General features: G+C 42.0%; 1 pseudogene; it reads right to left on the bottom strand.

Moving 5' to 3' along the window:
- Positions 1 to 2,939: 2,939 nt before the first annotated feature.
- On the bottom strand, positions 2,940 to 4,321 carry LOC149983609 (uncharacterized; annotated as a pseudogene).
- Positions 4,322 to 6,400: the final 2,079 nt, after the last annotated feature.

The following is a 6,400-nucleotide window of genomic DNA, read 5'->3' on the forward strand; positions in this document are numbered from 1 at the left end:
TGCACAGTGCTCCTTGGGATGTTTAAAGCTTGGGAAATCTTTTTGTATCCAAATCCGGCTATAAACTTCTTCACAACAGTATCTCGGACCTGCCTGGTGTGTTCCTTGTTCTTCATGATGCTCTCTGCGCTTTTAACGGACCTCTGAGACTATCACAGTGCAGGTGCATTTATACGGAGACTTGATTACACACAAGTGGATTGTATTTATCATCATTAGTCATTTAGGTCAACATTGGATCATTCAGAGATCCTCACTGAACTTCTGGAGAGAGTTTGCTGCACTGAAAGTAAAGGGGCTGAATAATTTTGCACACACAATTTTTCAGTTTTTGATTTGTTAAATATCCAATAAATGTCGTTCCACTTCATGATTGTGTCCCACTTGTTGTTGATTCTTCACAAAAAAATTCAGTTTTATATCTTTATGTTTGAAGCCTGAAATGTGGCAAAAGGTCGCAAAGTTCAAGGGGGCCGAATACCTTCGCAAGGCATTGTATTTTATTTAAATTTAAGGAGCTTAATTGGCATGAGAAACATATACTTACGTTGCCAAAGCAAGTGAAATAAATAATACAAAATTCTAAAGACATTTAAAATGTCATATTATGTACACTACCGTTCAAAAGTTTGGGGTCACTTAGAAATGTCCATGAAATGAGTTGCAAAATTAATAGGAAATATTAGTCAAGACGTTGACAAGGCATTGACTAGGTTATAAATAATGATTTTTAATTTAAATGTGTCCTTCAAACTCTGCTTTCATCAAATCAATCACATGTATTTATAAAGCCCTTCTTACATCAGCTGATATCTCAAAGTGCTGTACAGAAACCCAGCCTAAAACCACAAACAGCAAGCAATGCAGGTGTAGAAGCATGGTGGCTAGGAAAAACTCCCTAGAAAGGCCAGAACCTAGGAAGAAACCTAGAGACGAACCAGGCTATGAGGGGTAGCCAGTCCTCTTCTGGCTGTTCCGGGTGGAGATTATAACAGAACATGGCCAAGATGTTCAAATGTTCATAAATGACCAGCATGGTCAAATAATAATAATCACAGTAGTTGTCGAGGGTGCAACAGGTCAGCACCTCAGGAGTAAATGTCAGTTGGCTTTTCATACCCGATCATTCAGAGTATCTCTACCGCTCCTGCTGTCTCTAGAGAGTTGAAAACAGCAGGTCTGGGACAAAGAATCCTCCATTCAGCAATTACAGCCTTGCAGACCTTTGGCATTCTAGTTGTCAATTTGCTGAGGTAATCTGAAGAGATTTCACCCCATGCTTCCTGAAGCACCTCGCACACGTTGGATTGGCTTGATGGGCACTTCCATACGGTCAAGCTACTCCCACAACAGCTCAGTAGGGTTGAGATCCGGTGACTGTGCTGGCCACTCCATTATAGACAGAATACCAGCTGACTGCTTCTTCCCTAAATAGTTCTTGCATACTTTGGAGCTGTGCTTTGGGTCATTGTCCTGTTGTAGGAGGAAATTGGCTCAATTAAGCGCCGTCCACAGGGTATGACATGGCGTTGCAAAATGGAGTGATAGCCTTCCTTCTTCAAGATCCCTTTTACCCTCAACAAATCTCCCACTTTACCACCACCACAGCACCCCAGACCATCACATTACCTCCACCATGCTTGACAGACGGCGCTAAGCACTCCTCCAGCATCTTTTCATTTTTTCTGCGCCTCACGTATGTTCTTCTCAAACTTAGATTTGTCTATCCATAACACTTTTCTCCAATCTTTCTCTGTACAGTGTCTGTGTTCTTTCGCCCATCTTAATATTTTCTTTTCAATGGCCAGTCTGAGATATGGCTTTTTCTTTGCAACTCTGCCTAGAAGGCCAGCATCCCGGAGTTGCCTCTTCACTGTTGACGTTGAGACTGGTGTTTTGTGGGTCCTATTTAATGAAGCTGCCAGTTGAGGACTTGTGAGGCATCTGTTTCTCAAACTAGACACTCTAATGTACTTGTCCTCTTGCTCAGTTGTGCACCGGGGCCTCCCACTCCTCTTTCTATTCTGGTTAGAGCCTGTTTGCGCTGTTCTGTGAAGGGAGTAGTACACAGAGTTGTACAAGATCTTCAGTTTCTTGGCAATTTCTCGCATGGAATAGCCTTCATTTCTCAGAACAACAATAGACAGACAAGTTTCAGAATAAAGTTATTTGTTTGAGCCTCGGATTAGCTAACACAATGTGCCATTGGAACACAGGAGTGATGGTTGCTGATTATGGGCCAATGTAAATATTCCATAAAAAATGTGCCATTTCCAGCTACAATAGTCATTTACAACATTAACAATGTCTACACTGTATTTCTGATCAATTTGATGTTATTTTACAGTTTTTTTTGATTGCTTAAGCACGATTTTCAAAACAGGGCCCGTGTTTTCAAAACACTACACACAATTAGCACAACCACACACCCAAATAGCAAAACACTACAGATCCTTTGCAAAATTAAACACTCTTGTAAAAACTATACACTTCTTTTTAAAAACCACACTTTGTTACCATATGAAACACACACGTTTCACATTACTATACTCTGTTGACACGAGTTACACTCTGCTGTGATAAACCTAAAACACTTTTAGCACTTCTACTTCCCTATGATTAGAGTAGGCTACTATCAACAAAGTACAAATATAATGTAAATTCACCAAACACTACAAAAGACCAATGTTGCAGACTGAAGAAACTAATTTATTTCTCAACACGCCCAAAATGTTGACATGGAGATTCATAATACTGTAACTAAACGTATTTTTACATATTGTAAGTTCAAAAAAATAAAATAAAAAATAACTAGACATTGTCTCTTCGCCTAGCTGGATCTGGCCAGAGAATTTCATCAACATCGCAGGCAATGTTGTCATTAGCAAGACACCTTGGAAAGAAACGTCTTGAATGACGAATCCATCCTTGCATTGAAGCTACCTCCATCTGGTCACAGCCCTCCTCCATGGCTTGGATGAGGGGTACCTCAGCCTGGAACGGAGATCATATACCTTCCACCGCCATGCCGAGAAAAAATCTTCTATAGGGTTGAGGAATGGAGAGTATGGTGGAAGATATAGGATGGTGAAATGTGGATGTTGCTGAAACCAGATCTGAACCAGAGCAGAGCGGTGGAAAGACACATTGTCCCAGACAACAATGTATTGCATATGATCGACTTGATTTGCTGCTGTTATGTTGTGCAATTGGTCCAAGAATGTAAGTATGAGTGCTGTGTTGTGAGGGCCCATATAGGCATGACTTTGGAGGACCCCATTCTGTGTAATGGCTGCACAGTGTGTTATATTACCCCCACTTTGCCCTGGGACATTGACTATAGCCCTGTGGCCAATGATGTTTCTTCCCCTCATTCATGTACTCGTCAGGTTGAACCCAGCCTCATCTACGTAAATGAACTCATGCTGGATCTCCTCTCCATCCATTCGTAAAACTCTCTGAACAACAGTGTCAGGCAAAATTGTGTAGTTCAGTGTAGATCTAGTATACATATTACAGTACAGTAAAAGATTGTGAGACAGTATGCAAGATCACACTGCTAAAGTGAATACATACCTCTGCATAATCATGCCGCAGTCGTTTCACCCTTTCAGAATTGCGCTCGAAAGGCACTCGATAAATTTGCTTCATTTGAATACGTTTTTTTTTTAGGATGCGTGCCAGTGTTGATGTTGAGACCTGATGGATATCGTTGAAAATGGCGTGGTTATTGACAATGTTAGCTTGGAGCTGCTTGAGTGTTATAGCATTGTTGGCCAAAACCATGTTTACTATCTCCCTCTCTTGCTGTTCTGTGAACATAGGAGGCCTTCCCCCTTGTCGTCCCTGACCCTCAATCCTATTTAGAAAAAAATCAGTATACAATAGTACAGTAATTTCACAGGAAAAGGTAACAGAAGTGCTGACAGTGCATAGAATACAGTACTGTAAGCAGTTACTGAAACCGTGCAGATGTTTTTGATATGATGATATTTTTACAATACCTATTTTCCAGTCTAAATGTTCTCATCACACTTGCCACTGTATATCGGCTTAGATTTGGCTGTACACGCAGTCCAGCTTCCCTCAGCGTCAAGCCGTGGTTGACAACGTGGTCAACCAGTGTTGCGTGGATCTCATTTGTCAGATTCGGTCCTCTTTGAGCACCTTCTTGTTTTCCTCTTCCTCTTCCTCCCCTTCCTCCTCCTCCTCGTCCTCCTCGTTCTTTTCCTCGTCCTCGTTCTCCTCGTCCTCCTCGTTCTCCTCGTCGTCGTCCTCCTCCTCCTCCTCCTCGTCTTACTCTTTCTCTGACTCTTTCCATTGTGTTTGAAGACCGATGAACTCACCTGCTGCTTTTTATAGTGCAATTAAGCAAACGAGTGTCTACAATTAAGCAAACGAGTGTTTGCACACCTGATGACTGTGTTGAACCAATTGGTTGGACGGTGTGGTAATTTGACAGTCAGTGCTTTGGTATTGCAAGGACGTGACTTCATGATAGATTTTTGTGTGTAATGTATGTTAAGTGTGTTTAGTGTTTTGCAAATCACTGTGTGTAGAGTTTTGCAACAAGTGTGAGGTTGACAATGTGCTTATAGTTGTGCAAATATGGGCTGATGTTTTGCTTCTTGAGTGTAAGGTTTTGCTAATAGTGTACTACTTTTAATTTTAGTGTGTAAGCAATCCAAAAAAACTGTAATGGACAAATGGCTTTTCGTTTGAAAACAATGGCTTTTCGTTTGAAAACAATGGAACAATGGCTTTTCGTTTGAAAACAATGGCTTTTCGTTTGAAAACAATGGCTTTTCGTTTGAAAACAATGGCTTTTCGTTTGAAAACAAGGACACTTCTAAGAGGCCCCAAACTTTTGAACGTTAGTGTATATATACAGTGTTGTAATGATGTGCAAATAGTTGAAGTACAAAAAGGCAATTAAACATAAATATAGGTTGTATTTACAATAGTGTTTGTTTTTCACTGCTTGCTCTTTTCTTGTGTCAACAGGTCACAAATCTTGCTGCTGTGATTGCACACTGGTATTTCACCCCAAAAATATGGGAGTTTATCAAAATCGGGTTTGTTTTCAAATTCTTTGTGGGTCTGTGTAAATCTGAGAGAAATATGTGTCTCTAATATGGTCATACATTTGGCAGGAGGTTAGGAAGTGCGGCTCAGTTTCCACCTCATTTTGTGGGCAGTGTGCACATAGTGTGCACGTAGCCTGTCTTCTCTTGAGAGCCAGTCAGTCACAGTGGTCTATCTCTCTCTCTGTTCGCTCTCTCTGTTCTCTCTCTGTTCTCTCTGCTCTCTCTTTCTCTCTCTCTGTTCTCTCTATTCTCTCTGTCTCTCTCTCTCTGTTCTCTCTGTCTCTCTCTCTCTCTCGCTCTCTCCTCTCTCTCTCTCTCTCGCTGTTCTCTCTATTCTCTCTGTCTCTCTCTCGCTGTTCTCTCTGTCTCTCTCTCTCTGTTCTCTCTGTCTCTCTCTGTTCTCTCTGTCTCTCTCTGTTCTCTATGTCTCTCTCTCTCTGTTCTCTCGTTCTCTCTGTCTCTCTCTCTGTTCTCTCTATTCTCTCTGTCGCTCTCTCGCTGGTCTCTCTGTCTCTCTCTGTTCTCTCTGTCTCTCTCTCTCTCTGTTCTCTCTCTCTCGTTCTCTCTCTGTCTCTCTCTCTCTGTTCTCTCTGTCTCTCTCTATTCTCTCTGTCTCTCTCTCTGTTCTCTCTATCTCTCGCTCTTCTCTCTGTCTCTCTCTATTCTCTGCCTCTCTATTCTCTCTGTTCTCGCTGTCTCTCTCTATTCTCTCTCTCTCTCTCTCGCTGTTCTCTCTGTCTCTCGTTCTCTCTCTCTGTTCTCTCTATTCATTCTGTCTCTCTCTGTTCTCTCTGTCTCTCTCTGTTCTCTCTGTCTCTCGTTCTCTCTGTCTCTCTCTCTGTTCTCTCTGTCTCTCTCTGTTCTCTCTGTCTCTCTCTCTCTCTGTTCTCTCTGTCTCTCGTTCTCTCTCTGTCTCTCTCTCTGTTCTCTCTGTCTCTCTCTATTCTCTCTATTCTTTCTGTCTCTCTCTGTTCTCTCTGTCTCTCTCTGTTCTCTCTGTCTCTCGTTCTCTCTCTCTGTTCTCTCTATTCTTTCTGTCTCTCTCTGTTCTCTCTGTCTCTCTCTGTTCTCTCTGTCTCTCTCTCTGTTCTCTCTGTCTCTCTCTGTTCTCTCTGTCTTTCTCTCTCTCTGTTCTCTCTATCTCTCGCTCTTCTCTCTGTCTCTCTCTATTCTCTGTCTCTCTATTCTCTCTGTTCTCGCTGTCTCTCTCTATTCTCTCTCTCTCTCTCTCGCTGTTCTCTCTGTCTCTCGTTCTCTCTCTCTGTTCTCTCTATTCTTTCTGTCTCTCTCTGTTCTCTCTGTCTCTCTCTGTT

Source organism: Oncorhynchus mykiss, chromosome 5 (genome assembly GCF_057628025.1).
Source record: "Oncorhynchus mykiss isolate SJ-2025 chromosome 5, ASM5762802v1, whole genome shotgun sequence".
NCBI classification, from domain to species: Eukaryota; Metazoa; Chordata; class Actinopteri; order Salmoniformes; family Salmonidae; genus Oncorhynchus; species Oncorhynchus mykiss.